Source organism: Crassostrea angulata, chromosome 8 (genome assembly GCF_025612915.1).
Source record: "Crassostrea angulata isolate pt1a10 chromosome 8, ASM2561291v2, whole genome shotgun sequence".
Lineage (NCBI taxonomy): Eukaryota > Metazoa > Mollusca > Bivalvia > Ostreida > Ostreidae > Magallana > Magallana angulata.
In genome coordinates, this window is record NC_069118.1 from 43,214,393 (window position 1) to 43,241,130 (window position 26,738).

Sequence of the window (26,738 nt, forward strand, 5' to 3'; positions counted from 1 at the left end):
CTCACTGTAAGAAATAAATTCATTATTAACTTGAATGTAATTATATCATCAAGAATTAAGCATGCATTTGGAATATATCATTGCCATTGTTCATCGTTGTTTTAGTTGTAGAAGTGATATATGCATGCTTTATATTAACATAAAGTGATTTTCTTTTCCAAATTAGGGAAAAATAATATTATTGCATTTATAGTAAACTGATTCTCCTCTGACAAACTTTTGAGACATTTTACATGTAGTAAACTTTAATAATGGCATGATGGTACTGAAAGAGGGAGAAAGAAAGAGAGAGAGCGAGAGAGAGAGAGAGAGAGAGAAGGAGAGAGTACTTAATAACAGTATGAAATATTTAGAGAACTGTTCACTTACTTGGTCACCTGTGTTATATAATTCCTTTCCCCCCAGCCATCTTTTCCATGGACAAAATTGCTATATAGCAGTTTCCCCCCACAGAAAGCTGACTATATAGTAGGATTTCCCCCTTTAAATAGCCACATTATCCCCAACTGAAAACCTACAAAATAGCAAACTTTCCCCCTGTTTTACAATCTGGTTATGTTTATGGTGGACCATCCGTCGCAATAATTTGCAACATTTGAGATGTTATTGAATACTCATAATAAAAGGTAATAAATGCTTTTATGAATACATAGTATAAAATACATTTGTACATACCACTGATATGAGCAATGTCACGTGCTTTCATCACATTGTTGTATCATCACCCTTTATTTCACCCTTTGTTGTACCTTTTAGGAAGACCTTGCACCTTTTTGTTCGGATTTCGGAACGCTTCGGATCTTTTCCTTTTCTTTTTTTTTTCTTAAAATCGATGCAGTTTAGACTATGACGTTATGATTTGGATTTTTTATCTTAAAGAGGCCGTCATAACACCTTTGAGCTTTAAAAATACGCCGGTTTGGAAATTGGAAAACTAGAATAAAGCTGTATACAGTTTTATACAAGATAATATAAACGAGTTATCTATAGAAAATATGAAACGATATAATATAGCATTGAATCATGATTTTTTGAAGTATACAGTCTCATAGCTGCAGCGGTGTGTGCATACAAATTGAGTAACGCGCGTTAGCGCTATTGAAAATTTGTATGCAAGCATCGCTGCAGTTATGAGACTGTATAGTTCAAAAGATCATGACTTAATGCTTGTATTTACATTATTTTAACTTCATGCCTTGTCTACAAATGTGATTTATACCTTTAAATTCCTATCTTATCCTAAGGGTAAGTTCATATTAATGGAAGAGCCACAGTAACAGCCGCAAGCGTGAACTTTGATTTTCGCTTGTGACATTGCAGTTAACAGCGTACAACGTTTGTGACGTCATAATGAAACTCGTCATTTTAACCTTTCAGTACCATGTGTGCAACACACTTTACAAGCAAAAAATATGTGGAATGTAAATATTATCTAATATTGCTAACAAGTTTGAGGCATTTAAAACTTAAGATTTTTTTTTAATTCTTTACTCAAAGCAATAAAACGTAAAGAAATGCAGATCAACAATTTTTATATAAATTTAAAGAGAAAACGAATTCAGCTTTCTACTGGGATTGGACGCAGGTCACCTAATGAAAAACCTTTAATCATGTTACCTGGACCAACACTGGAAAATTGACGGACAAAAATCTATCATCTGCAAATCAAATTTAATACAATATACACATTCTGCACCTTACAAATGTTACAGCTTAAAAAAGTATAATTGCTTCTGGTGACGCTAGGATGTAACGACGAACACTCTGATGTAAAAATCCTTCCGTAAAGATTACATTATTATTATATAATTCTAAAAAGTATCTTCAGGGGGTGAGTGAGAGTAAAGGGATCTCCCTCCTTATTTTTTGGCGCAGATCTCTTAAGGAAACAAACAATGTACATATAAAGCCCATGCAACCCCCCCCCCCCCCCCCGTCCATGGTTTAGGATATTTTGGATAATCTATTTTTTTTTTTGCTTGTCAAGATTTTTTGGATGAACCCCCCCCCCACCCCCCCACCCCCAATAAAGTTAAAAATAATGAAACGTTCTTGTTTGTTAATTCAATGTGAATTCATACGAAACTAGAATTTAAATAAAGTGACAATTTATTTGATTTCGAATTCGCACATATGCAAATCATAACATTTGTAAGTCCAAAATATTGAATGAATAATTCTTATCAAATCTTAGATAAATACAAAGAATAGTTTTGCCAACCCTGATAGTTGTAGGTGATACATACTTTAGAGGCGATTTCCAGCAATCTATCAGTTCTTCCAAATAGACAGACTTTTAGATTTATTTTTTTTTAAATTCTCAGACATTTTTTTTTATTCTACAAATCCAGAAGACATAGTTGTGCATATGAGAGTATATCATATAAATAATAAATCGGCAAAACAAAACTCAACCTGTACATGTATTCAGTCTTCCCATAAACTAGAGTTTTCGTAACTGAAAGAGTTATCTGTCCCGTACAGCAGGTATGCTTTACTTCCGGGTATTCAAAGAGTAAGCAGTGCGGGAGTTTACAAACAGGCACGTAGCATCGGGGGGGGGGGGGGGGGGGGCAGCCCGCCCCCCCCCCCCCACTTTTTCTCGCAGCAAGGTGGCCCTCCCACTTTTTTGGGAGTATGTAAAAAAGTGATATGAATATAAGGAAATGAGGACTGAAATAAATTGAAGTTATGTAGTACGCGAGTGCCCCCCCCCCCCCCTTCCCACGGATTAGGATTTTGAAGATTTTGGAAAACTAAAAATTTCCCTTTTTTTTTTTTTTTTTTTTTTTTTTGCTTGTCAAGATTTTTTGGATGAGTCTGGCCCCTCCCCCATTTTCAGAAACGATGCTACGTGCCTGACAAATACATGTACGTCTTTTCTTCCGACAAAAAAAGTTTGATAATGTTTGAAAACAGAAAACATCAACAGCTAATTAGAATTAAAATACAATTAAAATCAGCATATCATAAGAATACGTTTGATTACAATCAATAACATTAAAATGTGATGTACATATTTTTGATCAGTCGGAAAACATTGCAAATGAAAGACATTTTGATTCTTAATTATCGAACAATTACTGTTATTGTCGATTTCAGAGCTAACACGCTAATAGAGCTAACGGATGGATGGTGGTAATAGTGATATCTCTGTAAAACAACTTCAGCCCGATAGGCTGAAAGGTGTTACGAATATAAGAAAGGGCTGGAATTGAAAATCGAGGTTTTATCTCTAGAAATCAAATATAGAAATATAAATTCCGAATAAACTGTCCTTATTAATTTTTTTTTTTTGGGGGGGGGGGGGGCAACGCTAATATATAGGGAAATTACGCATATATATAATTCTGATTAAATTCAGATATACATGTACGAGACCCTAACTTAACGGGCTTGGATTTTGGTAATTTGCAAACTGATCGATTTTTATTTCTTAATTGTTTTTCGTCATGATTTTAGGTCGGTGTGCTCCCCCTCTCATGCACACACTTTTTCAAAATACAAAGTTTGCGCAAGCCTGTTTAGATGTATTCGTTCAAAATGCCATGCATTCATGAAACATATATAGACGCAGTAAGGCCTAAAAAAAAGTTGTGTGTAACCCGTCCCAACCTACAAAAATGGCCCGATCCTACCATTTTTAGTATATAGATGTCTGATTTTATCCGATTGTGAATTTTATCTTATTTCCAATAAAAAATACGTTTTTAAATATGAAACAAACAAACATTCTTAGGATTCATACAAAAGAATATGATAAAATAAAAAAAAATCCCTACCATCCTAACCTAATTTTTTCATCAGTGTTACCCTAAACACACAATTTTTTTTAGGCCTAAGTATTTGGTATCTAACCAGGCATCGACAGTCATCAATTCAGGCAGCTGTATCTGTCATGTACAATATTTAATCAATGACAATCATTTGAATTTCTCAACAAAACAGATTCATTGTATTAAATAGATATTACAGGGTTAAGAGGAATTAGAACTCAGTGCTATATTATTATAGATTTCATCGAAATAAGAATTTGCTTTCGGTTTAAAATAAGACCTACTTGTTTCCTTTGATGAGACTACTTAAACACACCTTTTAAAGTTTGTTTGTTTTTTTACTTTTAGTACCTTTATTACTTTTATCATTTATCACTGTGACCTTTATATAATTGAGTTGTACTTAATATACGTGCCATCTGTAGCAAACAAATTATGATAAAAAGCGAGAAAATATTTAAGCTGATTTTAAAAAGAAATGAACAAGAGCAAAATTAATATCAATTAGCCATACACATGAAAACCATGTTTTGGAATGAACTATTAATATAAATGTAAACGTGAATGTTGTCGATCAAAATCGTAACGCAACTTTAAATGAAAACATGATCGCAAGTTATATGCGAAAAATTACGCAAAAGCTAAGTTGTAAATGTTTTAATCCATTATCTCGTAAATTCGCATAATGAAATCGAAATTAGTCAATAATTAATCTAAATGAAATCGATCAAGTGGAAGTGTATAGTAACGACCGCCAAAGATCAGCGCAGATATGTGGGTAGAATGCCTATCTTTGTCCTTCGACCTACTGAAAGAATAAAAAATTCTCTTAATAGACACTGGATGAAAAATCAAGTTTCAACAAAACAGAAACTATATGGAAACCTTGCTGAAACTTGAAGTTGAAGTTTCATGTATAGTTTCCGCAATGCGGAAACCATTATATCGATTCAGCAAGTATCCGTTAGGTTTCAGTCAGCAGAAACTTTAGTCTAAGATTTCTGATGGTTTCCGCAATGCGGAAACTAAATTTGAATCGTGTGAATAGTTGTGTAAATTATTATGGAAATATCAATCAGTTTCAGAACATTTCCGCTAGGTTTCAGTATGCTGAAACTTTAAGTTAAGATTCCTGATGGTTTCCGCAATGTGGAAACTAAATTTGAATCATGTGAAAAGTTGTGTAAATTATTATGGAAATATCAATCAGTTTCAGAACATTTCCGCTAGGTTTCAGTATGCTGAAACTTTAAGTTAAGATTCCAAATGGTTTACGCATTGCTGAAACTATTACTAAAATTGATTTGAGTTCAATAGTGATATCATTTATTTTCAACAGGTTTAAATTTAATTCTAGCCTAATGATAATGAATCCGTACATACTAAAATGTATAATAAGGTTTCAGCGTGACTGAAACTATATGTATACATGTAACTATCTTCAAATGTGGCAAATAAGGCGATTAAGAACCTTACTAAGTAATTAATTAAATTTGAAAAGAAAAACTGATGTCTGATCTTGTTTAATGCATATGATGAAATCATTAATCTTAGGTACTCGGGCACGTGTATACATGTGTATACATTCTTTGTCCAGGTGACCTCCTCTGTGATTTTCCTGTATATTCTGTGTGGATTGCAGGGTTTTTTCTGTCAGGAGTGAACAAAAGACTGTTACATAACATATACACAGTACGAAGCGTGAGTTTATAACTGGAGCCCGGCGGGATTTTTTTTTCAATTTGTGTGTACCTGAGTTAGTAAAACTGATAAGTAAATTATAATTATTTAGTAAAATAAATTAATATACCTACTTTGTAAGACTCCTTCTTAAATCATTTAGTTATCATTTGAATGAACCTTGAGGTACAGTAACTAATTAAACAAACATATTAAGGTAAAGTCGTTGTAAATTTTTACAAATCGTACCAAATATTCGTACAACCTGAAGTTTAGAGCTAATTCATTTCTTTTTTAATACCACGCCAACACATGTACACAGGAATTTTTTTTTTAAAATTCTACAGTTGTTAATAACAAGTAAAACCCACTTGGAGTTTGAGTCTAATATAATAATTGTTTAATTATTTACATGCATTTCAGACTTTACTGCATGTATGATTGTATCATGATTCACTGGCGTCGGAAGCAAATTGAAAGTGGAGAGGGGGGGGGGGGTTGGCTAATCCTCAGAAATATTGAGGAAAACCCCTAAAAAACCCTAATTCCCAAAATCATGAAAATCCTAATCCGTGGGGGGGGGGGGGGGGTATACCTATACTACTATACTATATACTTCCGAAAATAAATTTCCCTACCCAAATTTTTTTTCCCAAAATCATGAAATTCCTAATCCGTGTCGGGGGGGGGGGGGGGCTATTACTCCAACTTCTCAATCTTTCAAGGTAAATTTAGGAACAATTACATTTCCGGCGAGAAAAAGTCGGGGGGTGGGGGGGGGATATATGCCTATTGGTTAACTTTGCACTAAGCCCCCCCCCCCCCGGTTCGACGCCTATGTGATTCGTCCATTTCTATACTTTGTATTTACTTTCTGTTCTGTAAACACAGATATTGATACATGTTTATGAATTATGCACATGTTTCTGTTATAAGATATAATAAGCATTATTTATAATTTTACTGAAGTTATACGTTATATTACAAAATCAGTTTAAAATCCAGCACTAGCCATGTGGTGCACGTGATTTTAATCCCATTTTTAAAATTTGATTATACATTCGTATACATTTGATGTAGAAAGTATACCAAATAATTAAAATTATATTTTGTTTATATATCAGTCCGACGTGTATGTCTTAGTTCCCGGCTTGTTTAACGCGTTTGTATTTTAATTTCATAAGTATTCTTAACGTACTGTTCATCGCATGACCAATCAGTGCACATGGGTAACTGTAAAATAATTGCCATCAATTCATCGTAGTTGTAAATTCACCGTACGGGTGAACGCTCCGTTAATTGATCGGCATCTAATTATATTTGTGATTTTTGTGTGTTCATGCAGAACCTGCTCTGTGATGAACATAATATTTTCACACCTCTATATTTTGAATAAGAATATGACCGTGTCAGAATCGCGGTGAAAATTGGACAAGTCAAGGCTAACCTGTCAGTAAACTATATATAGCTCTATCATATTTAGTTTGGCAAAATCATCAGTACATGTAAATAGAATATAGTTAAAGACAAAATCTGATACATATGTCTCATTAAAACTTGTTGAATTTCATTAGACATTTGTAAACAAACGGTCGGCCATTTTTTTGTTAATCACGTGTTACAAATACAATTGTAACAACACACGCCAATACTTTGTCGTATTTAACCAGGAAATACTGACTCCGACAGTTCTTATTTAAAATAAATATACATGTAAAAAGTATACTATTCGGTAAAAGATTATGATTTTGATTAAACATTTATATATTCATTTTAAACTATCCCAAGATGCACTTTTCCAAGATTTAGCGGGTTCTGATTGGTCAGTATTGGGGGTGCGTCGATTTACCCAAATGGACCCAAATGGAACGTAAAATGACCCAAATGGACCCAAATGGAGCACAAATGGAGCACAAATGGACCCAAATGGAAACCCAAATGGAAACAAATGGACCCAAATGGAATCACAAATGGAAATAGAATGGCATAATTGAAGATTTTATTTAATAATTTCAATCATTATTTTTAATAAATGAGTTTTTTTTTTTTTTTTTGAAAATTTAAAAAAACAACAACATTGAACAACATTTTTCTTATAATTCTACATCAAATATTTACAGCACTTGGTACCACTTAACTATTAATAAAATCATATATTAACATTGTAACTACATCGTTTTAGAAACAGAAATAAGACTGTATTTAGAAACTGTTCCTATCGTGTTAAACACGACGCCCTACCAGGGCCCGGACTCAGTTACCTCAAACAATCTTATTCTAAAACAATTTCATTAATAAGTTTTTATAGGTACCACTTTACTATTAATAAATCATATATTAACATTGTAACTACATCGTTGTACAAACAGAAATATCAGACTGTATTTAGAAACTGTTCCTATCGTGTTAAACACGACGCTCTACCAGGGCCCGGACTCAGTTACCTCAAACAATCTTACTCAAGAACAATTCTATTAATAAGTTCTTTTATGAAAAAAGTCATAAATTGGTGTTTTTATTATTATAATGATTTTTCACAAGTCACTATTTGGTTTGTCACATTCGGTGGTATTTGGTTTGTCACATTTGATGTCACATATGATGGTTGAATCAGATATTTCGATAGGATTATATATCAACAGTTGTATTAATAGTTATATATAAATTCATATATCAATAAAAAATCATTAACAACACAAGAAAATGTCGTTTTAGAATTTATATTTATTGACTATTCATCATGTAATTGAAATTATTAAATAAAATCTACGATTATGCCATTCAATTTCCATTTGTTTCCATTTGTGATTCCATTTGGGTCCATTTGTTTCCATTTGGGCTCCATTTGGGTCCATTTGGGTCATTTTACGTTCCATTTGGGTCCATTTGGGTCCATTTGGGTAAATCGACGCACCGAGTATTGGCGCACTTTATGATTCCGAGCGAAGGTTAAAATGGACAAGAAGGTGCTGTTGTAAAATGGAGAATTGAGAAGCATTTATAGCCTCTACAACAAGGAGATAATGCAGGAACGAAGAACTCATATAAAGGTAACTTAATTCACAATATAGATACTCCCAATAACATTTTCAAGGCTCTAATTTATCTCTCATTTGTAAACGAGATCTCGCGCCATCAAATCAAGATGGCGTCATTTTTTCAAACTTGGTTCGGCGTTTTAATTTTTATTACCGTATCTCTTTTAAATATACGTTTTGACCAAGTTAACCATTAACCAACTTTATATGCATGATAAGTAAGATTAACCAAGGTATACACATATATAATTATATAAACGTCCCTAATATATGAATGCTTGGTTGGTAAACAAGACGAACAATGAATCTTTCGCACATTATACAATTTACAAACTCTAAATGTAACGAAAAAAAATTATTAATTAAATCCGGAAAATGAAATCTTTCACGTTTTTCTTTTTCAGCATTGACAGCATACAAAGTCAATGTTTCCGGTGATTAGTTGCATCCTCTGTTCGGTGATTCGGGTGAATGTTTTGACCAGCTGGACGATGTGAACGCAAGGTATTGCTTTGAAACTGATTATTTTCACCATTAACTTATACATGTGTTGGATGTTTATAATTTACTGTAGTAATTTTTGGGAAATCCAGGTCTAAGTTCTTGAAAAGGAGGTTGGGGGGGGGTGGGGGTGGAAACACACTTATTGTTGATAAGTTTTTCCATTGTTCAACAAACAATAATTGAATCAAAATGAAAATAACATAGCTTCAAACATAAAATGAAACATTTTAGACCAGATACTACTGTAGTCATTATATGACATAGTTTAAACAGCAACTGGCAACTGCATAGTAGCTTCTGTATTCAGAATTTTATTCAGAATGCTTTTATTACATGTTAGGCTGAATGACTTATGTTTATTTTTTAAAAATCTAAATGAAACTTTATTATTCTTGTTTAAGATAAATAGAACAGACATAAAGTACAGCCCAGTGAAAGGAACAAGTTCATCGCAAGAAGAAGAATTTTAGTGCTACCACTGTCCAGAACTACTAAGTCTGCTGTAGCCATGATGTGATCATATGAGTGCTTCACCGGTCTGGACAATGCTCGAAAGTCCCCCAAAAAGGCCTATTTCCATAAACTACGACTCGGGTTACATCAACAACAGCCAAGGACACTCCTTATTGATTCGAATGGACACATCTCTACGACCCGACTAAACCTCTGCAGAACAAGACTTTTTAACTGTAAAGTATTCTCATTTCAAAAAACCTATGAACTATAAAAGTACTTTTTTTATATGATCAAATACCAGTATATTACAATGTCTGTATGTAAGCTAGAATCTTAGAAAATCACATGGTTTTGACTTATTAAATGATTGATTAGACCTTGCAGATATTAACTTTCATTTTCTTAAATAATTTGTTATATTTGCAAATATTGCATAAAATATTAGACTCCATGTAACATATATCCTCACACCTCCAAGTTGATAAGTGTTAACTACTTTTTTTCCATTTTCTTTGTTTAAACATTTATTGATAAATTAGGTTTTTTTTGCAGCAATATATGAAAAACTAAGAAACCAATCTTAAATGTAAAAACACTGCATTAGGAGATGAATGCATGGGTCATAGAAATGATAAAATACACCAAACAATATTCAATTATGTCGTACATGAAAATATATAAAGACAACAAATACCCCATGTATTACAATTTTTATATAACAAAATTACTTGGATGGAAAGTTGTTTCCATGTGGGTTTTATTTTAATCTGTGTTATGTAACTAACATATACAGTAAAACACGCTTATAACGAAGTCCCAGGGACGGGCAATTTAACTTCGTTATAAGCGTAATTCGTTATAACCGTCAAGTTTACAACATGAAATAGAGACTTGGGGAATGAAATTCACTTCGCTGTAAGCGTCAATTCATTTTAAGCGTGTTCGCTATAACCGTGTTTTACTGTAATTGGAATTAGCTTTTATATCATAAGTAATTGATGAGAATTGAAAGGTGAATGATCTGTGTGATACTTTGTATTTTATACATTCATGCTACAAAAAGCAAGTACATGTACATGTAGTAACACTTGTCATATATAAACAATGTATATTTTACTTCATGTCTTGGATTTAAAAATATTGATGTAAGTAAAGTAGTGAAATGTAGGAAGGTAAACCGTGTGTAAAGAAGAATATTCATCAGGAATGAATTCGAAGTGTGTTGCAATCAGCATAATTAATTAAATGTGTACATCATATTTTTGCACATGATTTGACAGACTGCTCCATTGTTAGCTTTTTATTGGCCAACAAGCTTTTCATATCTACCTCTGGGTCATCTATTAAATACTGACAGGCTTATGATATTAAAATCTGATCAGCTGGAACATCATGGGTGGAAATGAAAAGTTCACTTTGGACTTAATGGATTATCAAAAAAATGATATCAAATCCTGTTCTATTGTAAAACATTAGATTATATTACTAACAAAGAAAAGGTTTATCCCAACTTGTAAGTGGGTCACTTTGACCTCATTTTGGAATTTATTGACATATTCAAATCAAATCTGGGTCATACCTCTATAGTCAACTACTATCTTGTAGTGTATTTTTTTTTTTAAAGATGGATACTTTAGACTTTTCAAAAATATTTTATGGTGTACATATTCATTGTAGTTCAAAACAAATTGAGACAAGTGTATCATGTTCATGTAACAGTGAAGTTTTCTTTGAAACTTCAAGTTTCAGTAAGTTTCCGTTGCGGAAACCATTTGGATTCATGGACAGCCTAAGTTTCAGCACTGCGGAAACTTAATGAAACTTGAAGTTTCCGTGCTGAAACCTGTCGGAAACTTAAAGTAACTTTAAGTTTCCGCAGAGTTTCTAAAGGGTTTCCGCAGCGCTGAAACCAGATATTTCATCCAGTGAGAGGTGGACAGACGTGTTTTTCTGATTGTTTTGCATGTCCACTTCACTGAAAAATATAATGCACATGTATCAGCTGAAACCACATGTACGCACTTTATCGCGTAGCATAAAGGAGGGGGGGGGGGGGCAGGGAGCCCCCATCCCCCACTTCTTCTTGCAGCAGATAGTTTTCATGAGTTAACATAAAGTCCCTTTAACCACTTTTGGGGGAGCACCATCCATGTAAAAAAAAATTGAAATGAATCTGTGAAAAGAAGGAAATGAATAGTGAAATCGAAGTTATGATTAAAGGTACGCAGTACAGTTAGCTACATGTATATCCCCTCCCCCAACACACAAGAATTAGGGTTTTCATGGTTTGTCAAGATTTGTTGGATGCCCCCCCCACCCCTGCACTTTCAAAAACGACGCTTCAATTAAACGCGCTATTCAAATCTCCGAACTGTTTTGCATTATTACATCATCCTTTAATTGCACAATATTGTATTTTTACATTTACAATTTACACCAATAACCGATTAAACAAGACAAAAAACGTTTATTTTAAATTAGAAATTAAATTGATAAATTAGGAACCAAACATTACTATAGGGGAAAAACTACTATATAGCAGGTTTTCGGCGGGGAGAGGGGGTGTACTGTCTGTTGAGAAAAACACTGCTCTACAACACCGGACCTCTTATGTTACACAAGGAATCAGTTTCAGGGATTGGTATTAGTTTGTGTTTGGGTTTGTTTCTTATTTGTTGTTCACAGTACTAAAGGGGCATGGTCACGATTTTGGTCAAAAATTATTTTTCCGATTTTAATGTTTTCAATGCTTTAGTAAGGCATTTTTTATATGCAACCTAAATTTGAGTGTCATTTTTTGAGTTATAAGCAAATTACAGAGCTTACAATTCTTTACTATGTAAACAAAGCTTTTGTTTACGTTTTGAATTTTGACGTGAAAGCCCAATTTTAGACATTAAATAAACTGTTTTTATGCTTTAAATGATTAAGAAGATAGACAAATCAGCTAAAAAAAAATGTTTATTGGTATATTGAACCTATGTAAACAAAAACAGGGCACGAGTCTTGTTTACATAGCAAAGAATTGTGAGATCTGTATCTTGCTTATAACTTAATGAAAGATTCTAAAATTTCATTTAATCATTAGAAAAGCATTTCTAAAGTATTGTAAATAATTAAAATAGAAAAATAGAATTTGACCAAAATCGTGACCATGCCCCTGTAAGGTTGAATGTTATACCAGATTTGTATTTTATGATCGTTAAAAGTATCATTTCTAAAACATAATTTCGTCGTTTAAAGAAGTATATATGGCCTACAGATCTACAGAGATGAAAGAAAAGAATCCAGTCTTCCGTTCCCCGAGTTTACTCCACCTGATTCGAGTATTTACTCAGTTATTCTACAAGTCACAGATAAAGCAAACAATTCAGAATTTGCGAGACAGATCATCATATATGACCCAAACTCTACCATCACAACAGCTGAAGAAAACAACTTTTATGTACTTAGTGTGGAGAAAGAAAGCGAATGCAAATGGCAATCTCAATGTTCTTCCGTGCAAGTGACGTGGCAAAATTACTTTGAAAATTATTTTCATATCGACAACCATCTTCAGGAACTAGAAGACGAAATCGTGAAGAAAGTCAAAACTTTTTATGATGACCATGATGGAAAGAGAACCATATCTGTAGTGAATCACGTGCATGGAGTAACAGAATTAGAGTTCTACTATACTTACATATCGTATTCCAATCCTTACACAACAGTAGCATCAGCTGAAAATACTACCAACTACGAGAATTTTACTGAAAATTTAAATAAAACCAGAATGGATAGTAGCAGCAGCACTGTCACCACATACATGTATGCCGTTACCTTGGTAAAAACTAGTGCCATGAATACAGCTTCAGCCTGCTTGCCCACTTCAAACACAAGCAACAGAGAATACCAATGGATAAAGATTCAGAACATCTCTGACGTTACACATACTATTGTACAATAATGGAAGGATAGTGACAGTATAACCATTTCAGTCCGAGCCCGCGGCATTGTAAACAACACCTTGGTTTACTTCACAGGTTCAGTGATCACAAATTTGAAAGTGAGGAATTAGGGATTGGGATTAAGCTTACATGGGACACTGTCCCGTCCTGTTACAAAGTCTCCTACATTTCCATATTCGTGTATAAAGACTGTGATAAATCCAACCCCCCCCCCTCCCCGACGGAAATCACCCTCCCCACAGATAAGAACGAGTTTGATTTAAGCAATCTGGAGTCCGGAAAAGAATTCTGTATCGAGGTGATTACAAATAATACAGGAAACCCCAGTCCAGTTGTGAGCAAATTGACCTTTAAAAACGGCAAATAACATTCCAATAGCTATGATTGCAGCTGTTAGCGCAGGTACAAAGTTCAGTTAATTAAATTTTTGATAATGTTTAGTTACACAGGGCCGGATAGATTTGCCAGCACCAAAGAGTCATTGTTGCACCCGCTTAAGATGCAGTTTCTTAAAAGTCAATTAATAACGAGGGATATACCATTGACTAGAGAGTATAAAATCACTTCTGTTTTAAGCGTGTCTATCCTATCAGGTGTAATATTAACCTTCAAAAGTTAATATCCCATAGATAATAATAATTACCATAGACGAAATAATTTACCTTCAGCGAATACTAAACATTTTATATGATTTTCTTTAAATTCTATGGGGATTATAAGTCCTATAAGAAAAATGTACGTCCTGTAGGAGTTTGATTCAGACAGGTAGGTTTACTATAGAAGTTATAAATTTCCTATCGGATTTTAAAATCCTATAAGAGTTTTGTTGTTCAAATCTCATTGGAATTTAAAATTCCTACGGAAAGTTCTTTTATTCAGGTATGAAAATCAAAACATTTTATAGGAAATTTATCTTTGCCTATGGTATGTGAAAATTATTTTCCTATTTTCCTAAAGGTTAATATTTCACCTGATAGGTTAGATACATTTATAACAAAGATGATTATAAACTCTTTAAGCAATGTTCTATAATATTGTATTGATACATGCAGCTTTCGACTTGTGCAAAAATTGTCACCTTGGCACTGGCACAATTACCTGGCCCAGTGTTAAGTATATGGTATCTTTATCTTACAAACGTGCTTCTTTATATCCTTTGTGTAAAATTGAATTATAATGACAGAGAACCAGTGTTGCGCTTTTACAGTGATCGCCATTTTACTAGGGATTCTTGTTATCTTCGCCTATCTTTGGAGAAGTGGACGCGTAAAGCCGGAAACGAAGCGGAGACTAACCATGTACCTCACGAGACCGGTAACCTTGATGCAGGGGTTGAGAAGAGTAAGAACAAATCGTGTGTGTGCACATGCCTACATGCGGCTGTTCGTGTGTAACACAGCTAGAGATATAGGGGAGATATTTTTTTATGTCCCATAATGTAAATGACCTACCATGAATTCTGTGTACTTGTAAATAGAATCAAATCATTCATATACAGTTTCATTAATGTTGAGATTGCTTTGTACATATAACATGTAACACTTGTTGTGCAAGAAGTTAGTTCATTCTAAACCTATATTTATTTGATATTATACAAAACAAGAAAATGTGATGATTTGTCATCTGTAAACAATTGTTTTAGCAATAAAGATTGGTCAAAACAGCATTTGATGGTCAATTAAAGAGATCTCTAAAATTAACTGCAGCAGGAAAATAATTGAAATGTAAAAAAAAATTGTCAATTTAGAAAGAAGTAGCATTTAAACATTTTTTCGTACAGAAAAGATTGTTTTTGCATGCAAACTATATTGATCGACTGTTTGTTTTATTTTCAAGCAGACGGGGTTTTACAGTCCCAGGTTCAAGGATGAGGAAATCTACGACTTTGGTAAAATGGTGTTCTCCGAAAACGAAGGCTTGTTGTGTGAATTTGACGATATTGACCTGAAGGGTAAGTTAAAATCAGGAAACTTCGCCGATATCTATCTGGCAAAAATACGGCAGTGGCTAAAATTTTCAAAGGTTGATGTGATGTGTTCTTATTATTGTTTGTAGATGGATATGTCTAACTAAGTGATGGCAATCTATTGCCGAATTGCTAATCGAATAGTAGCAATTCGTTCCGATCGATGAACCAGTAACTCGTATGAAAATTTATGTAATTTCATTCTATTTAAAATAAATTTCATAATTGCCACGAAAACAACCATGGGAATATATATTCTATTTAAAGTATAACTTAATCAGATCTATTTAATTAAATAAATTATCATGAAACTTTTTAAAAATTCTTTTTGACCGAGTTAACAATTATGTGATCGACGAAGGTCGATTAAAATTGTCATATGACAAGCTCTAGATGTTCCGTTTGAAATAGTCATCTGTTCGGATTGTAATTGCATGTTTAGTCCGAAAAAAACCCACAAATACGATTTGATTCAAACTCTATCTTTCTGATTTGTTATTCTCAATGCTTTAGGAATGCATTTCTAATGATCAAACGAAATTTGAAATTTGAAATTCAGTCTTATAGTTATATGCAAGATACAGGGCTCACAATTTTGTTCCTGTAAACAAGGCTCGAACCGTGTTTTTGTTTACACAGGTTCAATATACCAGTAAAAATCTTTCTTATGCTGATTTGTCTTTATTCTAATTCATTTTAAGCATGAATAAACAAAAGCTTTGTTGACATAGTAAAGAATTGTTAACTCTGTTACCTGCTTATAACTCAACGAATGATACCTAAATATTGGTTGCATATTCAAAATGCCTTTCGTAAGCATTGCTAACATTAATTTATAAAACAAAAAAGCTTCTAAACCAAATGGTGACCATGCCCCTTCAAAATTTCCAGCCCCCCCCCCACAAAAAAAAAAACTTCAGGACATCGCTATCTTGTCATAATGATAAACAACTTGTGCTGGCTACTTTCTCTCACGATTGCTGCTTAGGACCCTAATGCCCTTTCACTATCTGATCATTAATGTATTTTTATTAAAAAAACAAAATATATTAAAATTGCGTAAAAATAAACAACCAGTTTTATTTTTATAGGAGCTTATAGAATACCAAATTCTGTCACCGTTCACCATCGTTTCAACTGAATAACCGGTTTACAGGTTAGAAGAATCCACCACTATTATTTAGTTTTAATCAGGGTTCTCTTGAAATACTGAACATCCAATCTAATTCTCTAAATGCAACAAAATAGTATGTCCAAAACCTAATGTGTGTTTTTTTTAAACGTTATCACTTTGAGTATTTAATAAATATTCTGAGCTTAAGCCGTGGAATAACTTGTATTTATGTACTAAAATAACAATGACTTGGTCAATTTAAGACTGTAAAGTGCGCAATAACACTAAACCTCAAGATTTTGAACTTTGTGTTGCAATTAGATTTCGTCAATTCTGATAACCGACCCAAATCAATGAAAAAAGTTAAAAGTTTTTAAATTCTATAAAATCTATGCACAACATTTTGTTCTCAAATTTTATCGTTGAAAAGTGGTTTACCATTTATGACGTCATAACACTTTGTCTTTCTATACAGAGGATTACACTGACGAGGATCGCCTGGCCCTGCAGGCTAAGATCAGCTTAATTGCCAAAGAGGTCCCGGCCCACGACAATATCATTCAGTTCCTCGTCTCTGTCCTTAATCACCCGGTCTGTAAGCACTTGGTCTGGTTCACATAATCCAACTATAAGTTAAGACATGCTAGCTGTGTAAATTGAATAAAAGGCATCTTGATTTTAGGCAAAAGGAAATCGGTATTAATGATAAAACCTTACTTTGTAACCTTGATTTCTACAGTTGGTCCCTATATGTTATTTGGGTACTGTAAGCTGGGAGAGATGAGGGATTGGCTGATTGAACAGAAAAATAAAGTAAACGATGATTTAATTTCTGATTTCTGTAAACTGATCCAAGGAATAGCGAAAGAAATGGAATGTTAAGCAATGAAAGGGGTAAGAACACTAGATTGACCCATCTCTTTATAAATTTGAGAATTTTTTATCCTTGAATTATTTTAATGAAGAGGTAAACTAAACCTAATTCGACCCATGTTTGCTATCAAATCGTGCTAGTTATTCTATTTATCTCAACAAAATGCAACACTGGAATGATTAGGGTTTCATTGATTAGATTATATTAATAGATTTATAAATCCATTTAAGCCCGAATGACTTTATAATAAACTCGAACAGGCCAGATATTTATATAATTTTCCACAATAGTACGATTAAATATCAAAATAGTCATGGATAAAATGTATTGGACTATCGATTCGTAGTGTTACCACAGACACAGACGTAGAAATATGTAAATAATTATAAATTTCTATGCAACATGTTTCATCTGTGATATCAATTACTTAACCTAGATTGTCCATAAAAACTTGCTACCAGAAATATTCTTTTGACCTCACGCCTAGTTCCAAAAATAGCAGGATTTGGACCAATGCCAGAAAAAGAGGAGAACAAGGTGGACAAGAAGAGTGACAAGGTTAGGAATATAGAAATATCAAAATATAAAAGTACTGACGGAAGTTGATTGCATTAGTTATTATCAATTTTAATCGTAATACTAAAATACTGACGGGAGTTGATCTTCTTGATTTCTATTTATTTTAAATTCAACGATATGTAATGTCCCTTGGCAAGTAGTTTATTAGCTGTATCTGAATAATTCAACGGATGTTTTTATTTCTAATATGAATTCTTCGAATTTTACGACAAGCATTCCGAGCTTTCTAGACGGAAGACCTGCACATGTCAATCATATCGTGTAATATTCAAAGATATAACATGCCATCAAACTACGATGTATTATGTATCCGTAATAAAAAAAAATCTGGAAAAATTGTATTCAAGCAATTTTTTTACGAACATATGATAAATAAGTCTCGTCAACGCCAGTATTAGCTTTATCTTAAGATTGGAAAGACTTCCCATGATTCCATACGCTCCTGCTGTAGTAATGAAGCTTTAATAATTAATTACAGCGAACCAATCTTGTTTAATTTTGGTGTAGGAAAACATACGACCACAAAATCTATCTCAATAGTGGGTACCATTTAAAATCTGGCCATTTTAAAGGAATTTCTAATAACGTTCCATAAAAAAAAATACTCCAAAGTGCATTATTCTGAATTTATCGATTATTTTCAAGTCCTAAGTCATGCCAGCGGTGATAAATTCTGCTTACTGTGTTGGTCCACACACTGTTGTACTCCCGGTTTTTTTTCCAGAGTAACAACATAGAATAGTTGGTAACAAGTAACTCTGAAAAAATATTGAGCATTTCATTGTCTTTTTCCAGCATTTACTCGTTGCAACTGCTTATTATGTTCCCAAGTGCAACTGTATATTTACAGAATCAAAAACCTGTGAAGTGGATGGCTCCGGAATGCTGCGAATTTATGCAGAACTGTAGCACAATGAGTGATCACTGGATGAAATATCTGGTTTCAGCGCTGCGGAAACCCTTTGGAAACTCTGCGGAAACTTAAGGTTACTTTAAGTTTCCGACAGGTTTCAGCACGGAAACTTCAAGTTTCATTAAGTTTCCGCAGTGCTGAAACTTAGGCTGTCCATGAATCCAAATGGTTTCCGCAACGGAAACTTACTGAAACTTGAAGTTTCTGCATAGTTTCAATCTCCATATACGTTTGGGATACATATTGTTTACAAATGGTTTCCGCGACGGAAACTTACTGAAACTTGAAGTTTCTGCATAGTTTCAACCTCCATATACAATTGGGAAACATATTGTTTACAAAGGGTTTCCGCAACTGAAACTTACTGAAACTTTTTATATTTTTGCTTTCACAAAAGCTGAGCAAGGTTTCTACTTTATGTAAAAACAAAACAATTTCAAACAGTTTCAAATTTATTTTGTTCAAAAATCTGAAATTGTGTCCAATAATAAATAAAATACAGCCAAGATACAATAATGGAGAAACATCCATATGGCAATTCCCTTATTAGGGACTTTTATTTAAAAAATGATAAAATTGCACAAGAAAAAAACCTCCCATAGAAATCTTTACTTTTGTATGTTTTTTCATCTCGATTAAATGCCTATCAAATCTCCCTTTAAAAATGAAACAAAGATCTTACTTTTTTAAAAATATGAATGCAATTTACAAAATAACTGCACGTACATGAATAAACAAAGAAAACTTCACTGTTACATGAACATGATACACTTGTCTCAATTTGTTTTGAACTACAATGAATATGTACACCATAAAATATTTTTGAAAAGTCTAAGGTATCCATCTTTAAAAAAAAAAAATACACTACAAGATAGTAGTTGACTATAGAGGTATGACCCAGATTTGATTTGAATATGTCAATATATTCCAAAATGAGGTCAAAGTGACCCACTTACAAGTTGGGGTAAACCTTTTCTTTGTTAGTAATATAATCTAATGTTTTACAATAGAACAGGATTTGATATCATTTTTTTGATAATCCATTAAGTCCAAAGTGAACTTTTCATTTCCACCCATGATGTACCAACTGATCAGATTTTAATATAATAAGCCTGTCAGTATTTAATAGATGACCCAGAGGGAGATATGAAAAGCTTGTTGGCCAATAAAAAGCTAACAATGGAGCAGTCTGTCAAATCATGTGCAAAAATATGATGTACACATTTAATTAATTATGCTGATTGCAACACACTTCATTCCTGATGAATATTCTTCTTTACACACGGTTTACCTTCCTACATTTCACTACTTTACCTACATTAATATTTTTAAATCCAAGACATGAAGTAAAATATACATTGTTTATATATGACAAGTATTACTACATGTAGCATAAATGTATAAAATACAAAGTATCACACAGATCATTCACCTTACAATTCTCATCAATACCAGCATTTTACTTATGATATAAAAGCTAATTCCAATTATATATTAGTTACACAATACAGATTAAAATAAAACCCACATGGAAACAACTTTCCATCCAAGTAATTTTGTTACATAAAAATTGTAATACATCGGGTATATGTTGTCTTTATATATTTTCATATACGACATAATTGAATATTGTTTGGTGTATTTTATCATTTCTATGACCCATGCATTCATCTCCTAATGCAGTGTTTTTACATTTAAGATTGGTTTCTTAATTTTTCATATATTGCTGCAAATAAAAACTAAGTTATCAATAAATGTTAAAACAAAGAAAATGAAAAAAAAAGTAGTTAACACTTATCAACTTGGAGGTGTGAGGGTATATGTTACATGGAGTCTAATATTTTATGCAATATTTGCAAATATAACAAATTATTTAAGAAAATGAAAGTTAATATCTGCAAGGTCTAATCAATCATTTAATAAGTCAAAACCATGTGATTTTCTAAGATTCTAGCTTACAGACAGACATTGTAATATACTGGTATTTGATCATATAAAAAAAGTACTTTTATAGTTTATAGGTTTTTTGAAATGAGAATACTTTACAGTTAAAAAGTCTTGTTCTGCAGAGGTTTAGTCGGGTCGTAGAGATGTGTCCATTCAAATCAATAAGGAGTGTCCTTGGCTGTTGTTGATGTAACCCGAGTCGTAGTTTATGGAAATAGGCCTTTTTGGGGACTTTCGAGCATTGTCCAGACCGGCGAAGCACTCATATGATCACATCATGGCTACAGCAGACTTAGTAGTTCTGGACAGTGGTAGCATTAAAATTCTTCTTCTTGCGATGAACTTGTTCGTTTCACTGGGCTGTACTTTATGTGTTCTATTTATCTTAAACATGAATAATAAAGTTTCATTTAGATTTTTAAACCATAAACATAAGTCATTCAGCCTAACATGTAATAAAAGCATTCTGAATAAAATTCTGAATACAGAAGCTACTATGCAGTTGCCAGTTGCTGTTTAAACTATGTCATATAATGACTACAGTAGTATCTGGTCTAAAATGTTTCATTTTATGTTTGAAGCTATGTTATTTTCATTTTGATTCAATTATTGTTTGTTGAACAATGGAAAAACTTATCAACAATAAGTGTGTTTTACCCCCCCCCCCCCATCATCAACCTCCTTTTCAAGAACTTAGACCTGGATTTCCCAAAAATTACTGCAGTAAATTATAAACATCCAACACATGTATAAGTTAATGGTGAAAATAATCAATTTCAAAGCAATACCTTGCGTTCACATCGTCCAGCTGGTCAAAACATTCACCCGAATCACCGAACAGAGGATGCAACTAATCACCGGAAACATTGACTTTGTATGCTGTCAATGCTGAAAAAGAAAAACGTGAAAAATTTCATTTTCCGGATTTTATTAATAAATTTGTTTCGTTACATTTAGAGTTTGTAAATTGTATAATGTGCGAAAGATTCATTGTTCGTCTTGTTTACCAACCAAGCATTCATATATTAGGGACGTTTATATAATTATATATGTGTATACCCTGGATAATCTTGATTATCATGCATATAAAGTTGGTTAATGGCTAACTTGGTCAAAACGTATATTTAAAAGAGATACGGTAATAAAAATTAAAACTCCGAACCAAGTTTGAAAACATGACGCCATCTTGATTTGATGGCGCAAGATCTCGTTTACAAATGAGAGATAAATTAGAGCCTTGAAAGTGTTATTGGGAGTATCTATATTGTGAATTAAGTTACCTTGACATGAGTTCTTCGTTCCTGCATTATCTCCTTGTTATAAGGGCTATTATGCTTCTCAATTCTCCATTTTACAACAGCACCTTCTTGTCCATTTTAACCTTCGCTCGGAATCATAAAGTGCGCCAATACTGACCAATCAGAACCCGCTAAATCTTGGAAAAGTGCATCTTGGGATAGTTTAAAATGAATGATGTTTAATCAAAATTATCATTTTTTACCGAATAGTATACTTTTTACATGTATATTTATTTTAAATAAGAACTGTCTGAGTCAGTATTTCCTGGTTAAATACGACAAAGTATTGGCGTGTGTTTGTTACAATTGTATTTGTAACACGTGATTAACCAAAAAAAAATTGCCGACCGTTTGTTTACAAATGTCTAATGAAATTAAACAAGTTTTAATGAGACATATGTTTCAGAATTTGTCTTTAACTATATTTTATTTACACGTACTGATGATTTTGCCAAACTAAATATGATAGAGCCATATATAGTTTACTGACAAGTTAGTCTTGACTTGTCCAATTTTCACCGCGATTCTTAGCACGGTCATATTCTTATTCAAAATAAAGAGGTGTGAAAATATTATGTTCATCACAGAGCAGGTTCTGCATGAACACACAGAAATCACAATCAAAAAATGGGATTGAAATCACGTGCACCACACGGCTAGTGCTGGATTTGAAACTGATTTTGTAATATAACGTATAACTTCAGTAAAATTATAAATAATGCTTATTATATCTTAGAACACAAACATGTGCATGTTTCATAAACATGTATCAATATCTGAGTTTACAGTACAGAAAGTAAATACAAAGTATAGAAATGCACGAATAACATAGGTGTCGAACCGGGGGGGGGGGGGGGGGGGCTAGAGGGGGGGGGGGGGGGCTTAGTGCAAAGTTAGACTTAACCAATAGGCATATAGAGCCCCCCCCCACTTTTTCTCGCCGGAAATGAAATTGTTCCTAAATTTACCTTCAAAGATTGAGAAGTTGGAGTAATAGGCATAGCCCCCCCCCTCCCCCCCCCCCCCCCCCGACACGGATTAGGAATTTCATGATTTTGGGGAAACAAAATTGGGTGGGGAAATTTATTTTCGGAAGTATATAGTATAGGTATATCCCCCCCCCCCCCCACGGATTAGGATTTTGGGAATTAGGGTTTTTCCTCAATATTTCTGAGGATTAGTCTAGCCCCCCCCTCCCCCCTCCCCCCCCCCCCCGACACGGATTAGGAATTTCATGATTTTGGGGGGGAAAAATTGGGTAGGGAAATTTATTTTCGGAAGTATATAGTATAGGTATCCCCCCCCCCCCCCCCACGGATTAGGATTTTGGGAATTAGGGTTTTTCCTCAATATTTCTGAGGATTAGTCTAGCCCCCCCCCCCCACTTTCAATTTCCTTCCGACGCCAGTGAATCATGATACAGTCATACATGCAGTAAAGTCTGAAATGCATGTAAATAATTAAACAATTATCATATTAGACTCAAACTCCATGTGGGATTTACTGTTATTATCAACTGTAGAATTTTTTTAAAACAAATTCCTGTGTACATGTGTTGGCGTGGTATTAAAAAAGAAATGAATTAGCTCTAAACTTCAGGTTGTACGAATATTTGGTACGATTTGTAAAAATTTACAACGACTTTACCTTAATTTGTTTGCTTAATTAGTTACTGTACCTCAAGGTTCATTCAAATGATAACTAAATGATTTAAAAAGGAGTCTTACAAAATAGGTATATTGATTTATTTTACTAAATAATTATAATTTACTTATCAGTTTTACTAACTCAGGTACACACAAATTGAAAAAAAATTCCCGCCGGGCTCCAGTTATAAACTCACGCTTCGTACTGTGTATATGTTATGTAACAGTCTTTTGTTCACTCCTGACAGAAAAAACCCTGCAATGTACACATAATATACAGGAAAATCACAGAGGAGTCACCTGGACAAAGAATGTATACACATGTATACACGTGCCCGAGTACCTAAGATTAATGATTTCATCATATGCATTAAACAAGATGAGACATCAGTTTTTCTTTTCAAATTCAATTAATTACTTAGTAAGGTTCTTCATCGCCTTATTTGCCATATTTGAAGATAGTTACATGTATACATATAGTTTCAGTCACGCTGAAACCTTACTATATACATTTTAGTATGTACGGATTCATTATCATTAGGCTATAATTAAACTTAATACCTGTTGAAAATAAATGATATCACTTTTAAACTCAAATCAATTTTAGTAATAGTTTCAGCAATGCGTAAACCATTTGGAATCTTAACTTAAAGTTTCAGCATACTGAAACCTAGCGGAAATGTTCTGAAACTGATTGATATTTCAGTAATAATTTACACAACTTTTCACATGATTCAAAGTTAGTTTCCGCATTGCGGAAACCATCAGGAATCTTAACTTAAAGTTTCAGCATACTGAAGCCTAGCGGAAATGTTCTGAAACTGATTGATATTTCCATAATAATTTACACAACTATTCACACGATTCAAATTTAGTTTCCGCATTGCGGAAACCATCAGGAATCTTAGACTAAAGTTTCTGCTGACTGAAACCTAACGGATACTTGCTGAATCGATATAATGGTCATGCGCGGATCTAGAGGGGGGGTCGGGGGGGGGGGGGTCCCGACCCCCCCCCCCTGGAAAATGAAAATTTATTAAATTTACATAGTAAAATTATCGCGAAAATATGCCTCGGACCCCCCCTGGCAAACACAATTATCCTTCGGACCCCCCCTGGAAAAATTTTCTGGATCCGCGCATGATGGTTTCCGCATTGCGGAAACTATACATGAAACTTCAACTTCAAGTTTCAGCAAGGTTTCCATATAGTTTCAGTTTTGCTGAAACTTGATTTTTCATCCAGTGGATGTTTGGTTCTTTGGGAGACGTTTAGAACTGGTTAGTGTTATTCTAAACACTTCCTACCAATTTATTTATGTTGAAAAAATCGAAAAAGCTTATGTTATTATTTCTTTATAGGACAGAATCCATATCCAGGGATTGATGCAAAAATAATTCCAATGAAAGTAAAGACCGGGTATAGGATGAAAGTGCCAGAATTTTGCCCAGAAACGTAAGTGTATAAAAAGTAAATTCTTGTAATATTTTTAAGTAGGAAAACCATATGTATATAATTATCATTTCCTTATTGACAGTCATGGGGCAATACTGGAAAAATGCTGGACATTTAACGCTAAGGATCGGCAGACGTTCACAAACATTGTAACACTGCTTGACAGCTATTATAATGCACGGTATCCATGTGAATACGACATTTCGGACACAGTATAATTATTGAATTAAAAAACAACAATATTTAACTTCTAGAACCTTTAAAAATGTTCACCGATGATATCACATTTAATAAGCTTGGCTCTTGACTTTAAGGTGAAGTATTACTTGTTTTGATTTTTATATAATAATTTTGTTTTATCAATTAACAATTTGTCAAAAGATGAAAATGTCATTATTCCCAGCATTTGGTTATGCACCTAATGTTTTTCACATTTTTTTTTTGGTTCATATTAATCAAATGGTAATGAAAAATAGAAACTCGTAAATATGACATGTGTTGATGCGATTAAAAATAATACACGTATTATACAGGGTGTCAAGGAATATTTTATACCATAACAAAAAGCAAAGGCATGTTCATAACTGTATATGATATAAATTTTCACTCAACAAATTTTCCAACTATTAATAAGTTTTTGACAAATTGAACATTGTTTTTAAAAACACAACAAAAAAAGAGAAAGTGTCAAAACGACGTCCTTTTAATCAATGCCAACGTCAATTAGATTAGTAAGACTCAAGACTCCCCGCAACAATCACTGTACGGATCCCATTTTCTTACATCCTCTTACTATTTAAAGAATCTTGTTCAGTTGTGTTCCCTCAGGGTATTCTTATTTCATAAATCGCACAACTATATCTAGGGCCTTTGTTTAAAAAATACAGTAACTGTTTTAAAATGGAAGATGCCTTCTCTTTGTCCGACGCATTCTGAGTAAAATTCAATTCAACCAAATAAATATGATGCAACTTCGTTACAACATAATTCAATGACAGGCATGAATTCCTCTTAAACTTTTTTGCCTGAAAAAATTAAACTGTTTTTATTTTTTATTTTCGTCAAAATTAACAAGTTTTGGCCAAATATTATTCAATTTATAGGAATTTCAAATGGTATCAGATATTCTGGAACCCCATGTGTATTAAAAAATTAATTTAGCTCTTTTTTTTTTTTTTTTTTTACTATTTTCTATATCTATATAGTCAAAGTATCATAAACATATTTTTATATAGGTATACTTACATTTGTTTTTTTGTTTGTTTGGTTTTTTTTTGGTATTTTTTTTTATTGGTGTTGTCGTGTATCAAAATAAACTCATTTCTGTGTTTTGGACAAAAACTATGATTGAGCAAGTTCAGCATCGTAAATCAGTGTTCTACACGCTGCAGGTTCAATTGACAATTGTGACTTCTTAATATGTATCTATAAATGCGGGTACATTTTGTATTCCTGTACTAATATTTACGTTTATTTGGCATAAAAAAATTAAAATCCCGGCAATAATTTCTTTTGTTGTGTGTTTGTTCCTATGGAACCATATTC

At 33.2% G+C, this 26,738-nt stretch overlaps 1 pseudogene; it reads left to right on the top strand.

Annotated features, from left to right (window-relative positions):
• The first annotated feature begins 12,608 nt into the window (after positions 1 to 12,608).
• LOC128160992 (ephrin type-B receptor 5-like) lies at positions 12,609 to 25,587 on the top strand (annotated as a pseudogene).
• The last annotated feature ends 1,151 nt before the right edge of the window (positions 25,588 to 26,738 follow it).